At 47.7% G+C, this 12,481-nt stretch overlaps 1 protein-coding gene across 1 annotated transcript in view; it reads right to left on the minus strand.

Moving 5' to 3' along the window:
• Positions 1–10,631: 10,631 nt before the first annotated feature.
• The window catches only part of LOC123053656 (DNA-binding protein MNB1B), a 5,164-nt gene continuing 3,314 nt past the window's right edge, over positions 10,632–12,481 (minus strand). The window contains exon 8 of the mRNA XM_044477169.1: positions 10,632–10,981. The gene's annotated coding sequence lies outside the window, so the exon portion shown is untranslated. The remainder of the gene's footprint in view (positions 10,982–12,481) is intronic.

Below are 12,481 nucleotides of genomic sequence, written 5' to 3' on the forward strand. Positions count from 1 at the left end.
TCGCACATATCTTGCAACTGATGCTTTGCATTGCTTCTACTTTGTTGAACTGCCATTAGCTTAGTTTACACATCGTGTATGTGAATACACCCTGCCTATCCATTTTCAGTACATATTCCATCTGTCATCATACCATATTTATCCATTCAAATGTTGTTCTTGTGTATCAGACGTTCAAAAGGAAGAGGGTGATTGCTGATTGTGGAGGAGCACAAGCAAAGTATTTGGAAAAGGTAGTGGCACCTGATAAATAAAATAGCCCATTAGGTGTAGTTGCAATATCACCTGACCCACAAAACACCCCAACTCTAGCAGACTCTAGCCCTACTACACTGGTCATTTCTGATGCCCCAACTCAGCAGACCCCAACTGCAGCAAACAACATGATTATGCCAGTTAACATAGCACCAGTTGTACAACGCAAAACCCCCATTCCAGCAAAGAGTACACCAAATCCAGTTGCCAAATCCCTTTTCGAACCAGAGAGAGCCCCAATTGCAGCAAATCGGACCCCTGTTCCATTTCTTCCCAGTTTAGAAGACGGAGCTTATGTTGTTGTCAGGAACTTTGTGCGCATCTTTCCTTCATGGAAAGATTATACCGCAGACACAGAACAATTTCTAGTCTTCCTCCGCAACTTACGCGTAAGTAATGTACTAATGTTATTCATGGTCATTACTGCATATGTTTCTGCTGACAGAAGACACAAGATTTCATTCTTTTAAATAGGCGAGGAGCAAACTGGATTGTGATGATGAGCAAGGGTTGGTTGCGCTTTTTAAGCACTCGTTGATGAAGTATCGTTCCTACCTGAGGCAAGCGCACTTCGATGGCAAGCCTCTGAACGAAATTTCTGTAAAGTCTCCGGTGCTACATTTATCCGACGGTGACTGGAATAGTCTTGTTACACATTGGTCTCGGCTGCAGCGTAAGGTACTATCTATGATATCACATCATAATTTGAACTACATTTCTGCATTTGCCTTAATGTCTCACTTGTACGAAAACTGTTAGCAGAAGAACATTCGTTCTCAAGGGACCATAGAATCTCGCAACTATACTGCACACTGCATTGCTCTTGTGAGTACCTCTTGCCCTGTATGACCATACTTACTTTCATAGCTGTTTGATTATGTAGCATCACTGCACATGTTAGCCTCGTAATCGTCCATTTAGTGGACATTATAAGATCCGTATGGACTCTTACATAAATTTAGAATCAACCCAATGCTTTTGAAGAGGTTTAGCTCTGCAGTCCTCTTGTAAGGACTGAACGTGGTCTATCACTGTACTTACATTAACAGCTACTCCCTCCGTCCCATAATATAAGAACGTTTTGTACAGTACACCAGTGTTCAAAACACTCTTGTATTATGGGAAGAGGGATTGGTTCATTTTGTAGCATTCTGTATCTTATCTCCCTCGCCCACCATTTACTAAAAAAGATAAGATCTATATTTAATCTTACCAACAAGTAGAATACACAGACAATGCCAGTGCAGAAGTGTAGCCCATTGCTCTTGTCAGTACATTTTGTCCTGTAACGCTTGTACTTCCAGGGATTGGTAGTTGATTATGTAGCATCAATCTGCATCTTATCTTCATTATCCTCTATCCCTTCCAGTATTATCATATCTATAATTACTCTCTACAAAATGTAGAGTACAGGCAATGCTTATGAAGAATATTATGTGCTAAAATTCTTGAGTTATCCTTCCCTTGACATGGAGAAGGGCATTATAAAGCCGGTGTTAACTGTTAATGTAAGTCAGTCCTTCTAAAGCCTTTATCCTCAACTGCTGTTTAATTTGCTCATACTCCCTATCGTTTACTGCTATTTAGTTTGCTGTTTCTACCAAAATGCATGTTCGCAAGAACCGTAAGTTCTAAGTTTTACTTGTAAAACCAAATTCCTTATTCATACCATGCACATTACTTAATACTCCCTATATGTATGCTTGTTTTGTGGATCTATAATCTAGTGTGTGGTGAAGCAGCCCACGTTTGCACCTTGTCATCTCCTGTTTTATCTTACTGATGTGGCTGATGATATGAACAACATGCCATGCACATTATCCAAAATAGATACAATGATTTTCTTTGCCCTTCATCTATGCTTGTTATGTTGACATGGTAATCCAGTAGTGTGGTGAAGCTCCCCGCATTATGAACAATGCCAAATTATGCTATTGATATTTTGAACTTACTCTTTATTTTCTAATTTGAAATTGGATGGAATTGACAGCACAGTTATCATCTTTGTTTATACACGTGCAAAACCTGTCATCTCTTTGCTTTGTTTCAGGGTGATATGCCTGATGGCATGCACAAGTCTGCTGAAGGTTGTGAGACAAACCCAACATATATTGCAGCAAAGAAGGTAAAACATCTTGAAGATAGCGAGACAACCCCAAAGTCTTGTCTTGATGCAGTGTTCACGTTACTTGAGACTAACAGTCAGACAAGCTCACAGAATTCGTTGTCTGAATCAGTTCGAGTTCTTCAGTCCCAAGTTCTAGCAGAAAGGCATTCTGCAACTCAACTTCGACTTGAAGTCCTATCTCTAAGAAAGATTGCGGAGAACACGAATGAGAACCTCATTGCTAAACAGCTACACCTGGAAGCTATGATCGACATGCTAGGCCGGTCTCATAGCCTTGCTCAGCAGCTTGCGCAGCGGTTCCCCCGCGAGGCTAACCTTTCTTGAACTGTCTTGGAAGTGGTCTCGATTCAGTATTATTTTGTTACGCTGCAATGGTGCCCAGTTTTTGTAATCTGCTTCTTCGTTGCGCTTTATGATCACTGGTGGCGAACATCGATGCCCAGTGGATGTAATATACCTTAAATCCTTTATTGTATAGTGTAGGTTTATTCTTAGTTACTATGCCGTAATTTCTTTATTGTATAGAGTAGGTTTGTTCTTAATTCCTACTAGTTACTGCCATCATTCGCTATCTGAAAAAAATCAGATGTAGTCGACCGGGCCAAAACATTCGACTCTAACGAGCCTGGTTTTTAGCGGGCCACAATTGGGCCGGCCTGCGTCTTTCTTGGGCCCGAATGATTGGGGCCTTTTCACACATTGCGCCAGGCCCAAACTTACACCGGCCTATATTTTAGTTGGGCCTTTTGTCGACCCAGCGCTTAGTTTGGCCCAGGTAGCGTTGGGCCATTAACAGGCTGAATATTGTACTGGCCTGTTACGGCCGAGATGAAACCACGGGCCTTTAGCAGGCCAAAATGCATGTTGGGCCTCAATTTTCACTAGTCGTCGACGGGCCTTCAGCAGGCCGAAATGTAGACCGGGCCTTTTTGGGCCCAGTTAGCTCACGGGCCGTTACCAGGCCGAAACATATCTCGGGCCTTAGTTGGCCCACTGATATCATGGGCCTTTAAGAGGCCGAAAGCTTAGTACAGGCATCAACGGGCCGAATTACGCGACAGGCCTTTAACAGGCCCAAAGTCACGTTGGGCTTAACTGTTGCCACCTTTAGCACGGGCCGTTAGTGGGCCCGATGTCCCGTCGGACCATATATGGCCCATGGGCAGCACGGGCCATTCCCAAGCCGAAAGTCACACCGGGCTGAAATGGGCCCATGTCTACATCAGGCCTCTAACAGGCCGAAAGTCACTGGGCTGTAGTTGGGCCCAAATATTCGGCGAACAATTAACGGGCCAGATCTGGCTTCGGGCCGCAAATGGGCCCAAATATTGGGCGAACAATTAACGGGCCAGATCTGGCTTCGGGCCGTAAATGGGCCCAAATATTGGGCGAACAACTAATGGGCTAGATCTGGCTTCGGGCCGTAAATGGGCCTTTATTAAGCAGGTCGTTATTGGGCTGGCCCACTAGTACCTGATTAAGTACTACGGGCCTTGACTGGGCCGGCCTTTTTAACCTATATGGGCCTCTGTTGGGCCCAACCACGTGTCGACGTATCATAGGCATGTCTCCTCCAATGGACGGGCGACATCTGGCCCACTAACGAGCTGACAGGTGTTCCCTTTGGCCAATCAGAATTTTACACGTGGAAATTTCCCATTGGTCAGGGCTGTTAACGGGTTATCGGATCCAAAATCCGACCCGATAGCTTAACGGCGTTCCGTTACGGTGGATGCCACGTGTCGGTCACCCTTGACGAAAGCACTTCTGTGACACGCGATTTATCGTCATGGAAGTGGACACTTCCGTGATGATAATTTTGGTAATGTCATGGAACACTTCTACGACAGCACAGGTATGACTATCTTGATTCTGTCATAAAATCGTCATGGATGTACATGCATGACAAAAAACACGACCTACTGTGACAAACACGTATCATCACGGAAGTGTATTTTTTTGTAGTGGAGCGACTCGATGAATTGCGGCTTGATGTCGGCTAGGATCAGGTCGTTTGCTCGCTCCACCTGATCGTTCGACTGGGGGTGCGCATGGAGGCTAGGTCAAGTTGGATGCCGGAGACAGAGCAGAAGCGGGCCTACGCGCTCTTGGAGAAGTTGGTGCCATTGTCGGTGATGATGTTGTGGGGAACGTCGTAGTGGACCGTCGTAGTGGACCGTGATGTCTTGGATGAACTTGACGGCCATGGGCCCGTCGAGCTTCTTGAACGGCCTTGCCTCAATCCACTTGGTGAACTTGTCAACAGCCACCAACAGATGTGTCATGCCGCCTCGAGCGGTCTTGAATGGTCCCACCATGCCGAGGCCCCGGACGGTAAAGGGCCATGTGATGGGGATAGTCTCGAGAGCCACAGTCGGCTGGTGGTTGCGCATACTGAAGTGTTGGCAGCCCTTGCACTTGAGGACCAGCTACTCAACATCCTTCAGGGCCCTGGGCCAGTAAAGACCGTGGCGGAATGCTTTGGCCAGGAGGGCCCTTGAGGTGGCGTGGTGCCCGCACTCGCCCTGGTGGATGTCGCATAAGATCTTGAGCCCCTTGTCCAGCTCGACGCAGCGCTGGAAAACGCTGGTTGTGCTATGCTTGACGAGCTTGCGGTTCATGATGTTGTAGGCGGAGGCCCAGCGTTCCACTTGTCGGATCGCGGCTTCGTCGTCGGGGAGTCCCCGCTCACCAAAAAGGTGACTATTGGCTGCACCCAGTATGGTCCCTCCACCACCGTGAGGACAGCAGCTTGAACGAGGTCTAGAGCAGCAGTCCCCGAGCCAGAGCCGGCAGCCCCCAGGGCTAGTTCGGGGCCGGCAGGCCCTGGGACCTGGACGACAGTCCTCGAGCCAGAGCCGGGAGCCCTCAAGCCGGGTGTGGGAGGCGGCAGGTCGGCCGGGATGAAGATGGACTCCGAATCAGGAGACAACTTGATGGAGGGCTCGCGCAGGTGCTCAAGGGAGACGCCAATTGGGATGGCCTGCCGGCTAGAACCTAGCTTGGCCAGCATGCCGGCCACCTCGTTCTCGGCCCGAGGGACATGGAGGAATTCACAGCCGTCGAAGCCACCGGTCATCTGTTGGACCAGGTTGGACCAGGAAGCAGTAGCTTGCCATCTTGGCGTCCCTGGCGTCCCATTCGCGAGAGACTTGCTGCATCACCAGGTTGGAGTCGCCGTAGCATAGGATGCGTCGGGTGCCGATCTCTTTGGCCACCCGGAGGCCGTGAACCATGCCTTCATACTCGGCAACGTTGTTGGAGGCAGCGAAGTGGATGTGCAGCGCGTACCGCAGTCGGTCGCCCTTGGGGGAGGAGAGCACGATACCGGCTCCCAAGCCAGTGCGCATCTTTGAGTCGTCGAAGTGCATGCGCCAGTGCGTCGAGTCGGGAGCCGACGGAAAATACTGGGTCTTCGCCCAGTCAATGAGGAAGTCAGCCAAGGCCTGGGACTTGATGGCGGTGTGGGGCTCGTAGAGGATTGTGTGGTTGGCTAGCTCGATGGCCCACTTGGCCACCTGGCCGGATGCATCACGGCAGCCCATGATTTCGCCAAGGGGAGCCGTGCTCACCACGGTAATGGTGTGGTCCTGGAAGTATTGCTTCAACTTCTTGGTGGCAAGGTACAAGTCGTAGCACATCTTCTGGTAGTGGGGTAGTTCTGCTTGGAGAGGGAGAGGACCTCGCTCAGGTAGTACACAGGGCACTGGACCGGCTACGCCTTGCCCTCCTCTCGGAGCTCCACCACCAGCAGCACCACGCTGACCACGCGGGAGGTTGCCGCGATGTACATCAGCAAGGGCTCCTTCTTAGCCGGCGTGGGAAGGATGGGTGCGGTGGAGAGCATGCGCTTGAGGTCATGGAAGGCCTCATCCGCCTGGTCAGTCCAGTCGAACACCAGCGTCTTCTTCATTAGCTGATAAAGGGGCAGGGCCCTCTCCCCCAGTCGGCTGACGAACCAGCTAAGAGAGGCCAAGCAGCGGTGAACTTTTGGACATCGCGCAGCTGAGCAGGCTTGCTCATGCGCTCGATCGCCTTGATCTTCTTCGGGTTGGCCTCGATGTTGTGGCTCCAAGACGAGGAAACCAAGGAGTTGGCCAGCTAGCACGCCGAAGATGCACTTCTCTAGGTTGAGCTTGATCTGGAACCGATGCAGGTTGGCCATCATCTCCTTGAGGTCAGTTAGGAGGGTGAGGTGCTGCTTAGTCTTCACCATGCCATAGAGAAAACCGATACTGCCTGTGCGACGGATTTGATGAGCACTTCTTTTCCTCCCGAGGATAAAATCTTTTCCATCCACCCTTTCACCTTGTTCCAAACTCTTTCCTTAAGGTATCTGAATGCCCTGTTTTTGCTGCTTCCAACATCTGTAGGCATACCAAAATATTTTTCAGACAAACTTTCATTTTGAACATTAAGGATATTTTTCATACCATCTTTCACTTCCTGCATGCATCCCTTACTGAAGAAAATCGAGCACTTCGATAAATTGATTTTCTGCCTAGATGCATAGGTTTCCAACAATGAAGATACCAGAGTAGCACCCTCACTACTAGCCTTGACGGACAGCGGGCTGTCATCGGTGAAAAGTAAATGGCTTACTAGCGGAGCCATTTCTGCCACTTTGATTCCATTGATTGGCGATGACTAATTCTGACTTTTAAGGAGGCACGAAAGGCCCTCTACTTCCAACAAGAATAGGTAAGGTGCTATCGGATCCCCCTGCCGAATTCCCCTTGTAGGTGTGAATTGCTCCAGTTTCTTCCCATTAAACAAAACTGAGAACTTAACTGAGCTCACCATCCTCATTATTGTATTAACCCAAACTGGTGCAAAACCCAATTTGGTCATTATAGCACGCAAATATTCCCACTCCAGGCGATCATAAGCCTTCATCATATCGAGTTTCAAAGCACATAAACCATTATTCTTTGACTTATCATGTTTCATAAAATGGAGCCACTGCTCGTAGGCCGAGATGATGTTATCAGTAATGAGCCTCCCCCCAACAAAGGCCGACTGCTCCTCGGATATGATCTCTGGAAGGAAGATTTTTAATCTATGTGCCAAAACCTTAGAAGCAATCTTATAGAGCACATTGTAAAGGCTTATAGGGCGGAACTGTGTCAGAAGAGTTGGGTTCGTTACCTTAGGGATAAGGACCAGAATTGTATCATTCAACTCATCCACTTCTTCTTCGCCTCTTAGGATTTTTTAAGATAATCAAAGTAATCTCGTCTCCGCACATGTCCAAGTGCCTTTGAAAGAAGTGTGCGGGGTAACCATCTGACCCTGGCGCCTTAGTAGAAGCCATTTGAAAGAGTGACGTCTTCACTTCCTCCTTAGTATATGCCGAAGTCAGCTTTTGATTCATCTCATCGGTCACCCTACAAGGAACAACATCGATAACCCTGTCCATGTTTGATGTACCCTCTGAAGTGGAAAGGCCACGATAAAACGTCGTAACCATACTCTCCATCTCATCTGCGTCCGCTGTTGTGGTGCCATCTTCCCTTAGAAGGGTTTTTATTTTGTTCTTCAGACGCCGTCTGTTGGCGTGCAAGTGAAAAAAAATGGTGTTTTTGTCTCCTGCCGCCAGCCAGGTTATGCGTGCCCTCTACCGCCACATCACTTCTTCCCTATGATACAACTCGACCAAACGATCCTTGATTTTTACTTCTATTCGAGTCCGTTCTATCCTGCCAGGATCCGCTTGAAGCCCTTCCAGCTCCAAGTTCAGCCGCTTAATCTCGGCCTTGACATTACCAAATGTGGATTTGTCCCATCATGTAAGGCCCTTTGAAAGAGCATTAATTTTCGCACGCGGACCTACAACAATAGTTGCGCCAGGTCCTTGCCAGTGCTGTTGTATTTCCTCCTGAAAGCCTTCATGGGACTCCCACATGAGCTCATATCTGAACAGTTTATGATGGCCCTGTTGCACAATCTACTGTGGACAGGTGGACAGGAGTATCGGACTATGATCGGATGTGGCTGCCACTTTGTGTATGAGCTCAGCTTGCGGATGTAGGCTGCACCACTCACCGCATGCTAATGCTCTATCGAGACATACTCTTGTATATGTGCCTCCTATAACTCTCTTCTCAAAAGTCCACTTCGGTCCCGAGAAGCCTAGGTCTGTCAGCCCGCAAACATCAATAGCTTCCCGAAAACCAAGCACATGCGTCATACTGCGATGGTTGGCACCGTCGTACTCATCTAGCCTTAAGACTTCATTAAAATTCCCAGTACACATCCATGGTCGATCACTCTCCGAAGATAGAGAGCGTAACAGGTCCCATGTCCTTCCTCTATCTCCGACCTTGGCTTCTCGATAAACGACTGTCAACCTCCACTGCGTCTCACCCGTCAGAGTAACCAAAAGTTTCCAACTTTATTGCATTATTCCAGAAAATACTTTATTGCATTATTTCAGAAAATACCAAGACCACCACTTATACGAGAGCTACTAACAGCATAAGAATTATCATAGCCTAGTGTACTTGCTAAGCTTTCTACTCAAACTTCTGACAGCTGAGTTTCTACTATGCAAAACACCGTCGGAGCAAATTGCCTCGCGAAGCCACGAAGCTCTCGAACTGTCTCGGGTTTGCCTGCCCTGTGATAGTTCCAACAGAAAATACTCATTGAGCCCAGCGGCGCTCCTCGTGGGAGCCTGCCAACTCGCTCTGTGAGTTCGTCGTTTTCTTGGGTGACGTCCCCTTCTTTGGTTTCTTCCTCTCACGAGGTGTGAGGTATGCAGGGGGTGGAGGCGGAACCGAGCCCGTGTTCCCCTGCTCAGCGACTTGTTATGGCATAACCTGTGCATGCACGTCCCCATGTTTCTCTTCCATGTCCGTAGCAGGTGCATCGTCAGAGAGATCAAGCTTTTTCCTTGCTGATGGTTCTGATTGTCCCGGCTGCTGCGGCCGGTCATCTTTCTTCTCCACTGGGTCAGCTTTCAAGGGGCTTTCAGCAGTATCATGCAGGTCTTCCTCCTGCAGTCCCGCCTCCACGTCTTCCACCCCTAGCTTTCCCCATGCGTGTTGTTCCACCTCTGATCGAAGTGGAGTTGTTGTTGCTGGCCGAACTGATTAGACGGGAAGCTCCTCCTTGTGGCCAACATCCATTCCCCGTATTCAATTTCTTCAGGACCATGGATGCCATTGCCGCACTCCTCTAGAATATGTCCCATAATACTGCAGACCTCACAGAAGTATGCGATTTTCTCGTATTTAACTGGAAGAAGTAACCTTTCTTCTCCTTTTATGTTCAGAGGAGTAAAACGAACCAGAGGTTCAGCAACCTTGATCTTTGCGCGCGCACGCACACAGTTGCCCTCAAACACACTAGAAGGATTCATCTCAACACTCTTAACCTGGTCGATTCTCCGTGCTAGCTGATCCAGGATAGGCTCCTTACGATAAAGCTCTGTGGTGTCATGGATATGTGCCCACACGTGCACACGATCAAGCTCGACCGCATTCGGTTTACCTCTTCCATCATATTCCTCGATGATCACCATGAGACCTCTGAAGATCCAAGGACCTTGGTGCATAACTCTATTCCAGTCACCAACACAAAACATCTGAATGACAAAGAGGTTGCCATCGGCCTTGCGGATCTCAGGGTCATAAGCCAAACGCCAGATGAACTTCATCATGGCCTTGAAAGATTCCGCACTAAAGGGTTTCTTAGTGTTGACCTTAGCAACCGCAAGCCAGCGGGCCTCTTTAGCAAATTGGGAGATTTACTCATCCCCGACGATCACATCGTCTAGTTCAGATTCCTTGAGCTTCATATTCTTCATCGCCGTCTCCAAATCGACTGCGGTTTTTCCCTCCCTTCTGCCCCCTAACGATCCTCCAGGGACTCCGAAGGATGAGGAAGCTGCCATCATTGTCGATCCAAAACCCTAACCCCCGCACGCCGTTCCCGACGGAGGGGAAGACCAGGTCAGGGGATGGGAGGAGTACAGGAAGACCACAACGGCGAAGTAGAGTCGCCGGAGTAGAAAACCCTAGGCGGGGCCGCTCGCAAGCGTTTGTTTTTTACTTGTCGCGAACTTACACTGCACATTCTGGATTAGAAGATCTGGGCCGGCGTAACACTATAGCCCATGACGGCCACACATGGTCAATTGGATTTCACGCACCTAAAAAAATCCCCTCAAAAAACCTCAATAAAAAAAGCAAGCAGAGCTGTTTCTCTCTCAAAAAAAGCAGAAATGTTGGGGAGCTTCAGCGAGTTCTGAATTACTATTTCCATAGTTAAATACTGCAATGTACATCTCACGCGGTTAGTAGTACATAATACAACATGCCCCCTCTTGGTAGGGGTCAGTCCCTTGCATTCTCACAATGTCATCACAGGGCTTAGTAGTGAAATAACTTAACGGCCATTCAAATTTACTAACCAAACATAACAATATGCAAAAGACTTCAACATCTAAAGCCAGGAGCACAAACGTATTTTGAACTAGTATTGTCCATATGGCAGCTTGAACTGCACCTGCATCTCAACCCTCCAAGTGCCGCCCAGACAGAATCAGGTTTTGTGGAGTTGGTTGCAGTAATTCTGCCATCTACCAAGACATTTCTGCAAGCAAACAAATTTGCGTTGAGCCTGGCATCATGTTCCATACTCTGGTTCTCACACGTAAATAATTCTGCTCTAACATATAAAAAGTTTCTAACTCGTAAAGATTCAGTTACATTTTTAAAGAGTTTTGACTTTCTCATATGCACATGGCAGTTAGCAACAAATACATGCCAAAAGCAAATGAAACTGCTATATCAGTCATGTGTGGTGATGTTCAAAGGATGATATTTTCGATACAAGATGCACGCAATAGCAAAAGAGCACTGTTTTCTTCTACAGAACAGAAACACAAAAAAATTAATCACCACTAAGTTTAATTCCTCCTTCCTTGCCAACTACAAGGCCAAAACAAAGTCGATTCCAATAGCATGCCACCTATAAACCATGGCATGATGCTCACATAAGCTAGACACTGCTCAATGGTATTGCACCAACATAAACCAATGTGGAAATAATAAAAACAACTTCTACTGCACATGCATGGAAAAGCTGACGAAGTTATATCGATTTTTGCATGAGAACAGCACAAGTTAACTTGAAAATTGTGAAAATTATATAAAGAATTTACCCAAAGCTGAATCGTTTCAGCATTACTGAACAAAAACAATAGAGACACTGAACGAACAATATCAGCTTATTTATGCTGGTACAAGATCAACTTCTTTTGTTGACAATCATGTTCACATGTTTTTGGCTACATATAATCCCAGGCTTCAGGTTAATATTCAAGTCAAGTGAGAATTAGGCTCACGGACTAAAATCAGGAGCTATGGTATCTACTCCCTCCGTTCCTAAATATAAGCTTTTTTAGAGATTTCAATATGGACTACATACGGATGTATATGGACATGTTTTAGAGTGTAGATTCACTCATTTTGCTCCATATGCAATCCATATTAGAATCTCTAAAAAGCCTTATATTTAGGAACGGAAGGAGTAACTCATTGTGGAAATTATAAAAAAGGTTTATCCGATCAAAAGCTGAATTATTTCAGCCTGTTACTAGATAAAACCAACAATAGAAACATTTAATGAACAAGAATAGAACTAAGTTATTGTGTCAGCGAGTTAATTGCACAGAAGTACCACAATTGGGGCATCACATGCAGATTGGTACCACGATTGCTAATTTTTACGTGTCAGTACCAGCATTGCTTCAGACTTTTGCAAAAAGGTCTAAACCGTGTATAAACACGTATTGACAGCGTATCTGACTGGCGGGGGCCACCTGTCAGGCGCCGACGTGGCAATTTTTTTACAGAAAACCCCTTTACTTTGCAAAAAGGATCTCCTTCTCCACACCTTCCGCCTGCCGCCGTTGCTGGTTCGCCGGGACTACGCCGACCTGACAGCCTACTTCGCCGAAGCTGCCGCTCGCCCGCCTGGCCGACCTCCTCACCGCCACGCTCGCCGACGCCGTGCCCGCGCTCGCCGCCGGGCCCGGGGACGGGAAGAAGGACGCCGTCGCTGTCGCCGCGCACCTCGACGCGGGGGTCG

The sequence above is a fragment of the Triticum aestivum genome, chromosome 2D (genome assembly GCF_018294505.1).
Source record: "Triticum aestivum cultivar Chinese Spring chromosome 2D, IWGSC CS RefSeq v2.1, whole genome shotgun sequence".
Taxonomy (NCBI): Eukaryota; Viridiplantae; Streptophyta; class Magnoliopsida; order Poales; family Poaceae; genus Triticum; species Triticum aestivum.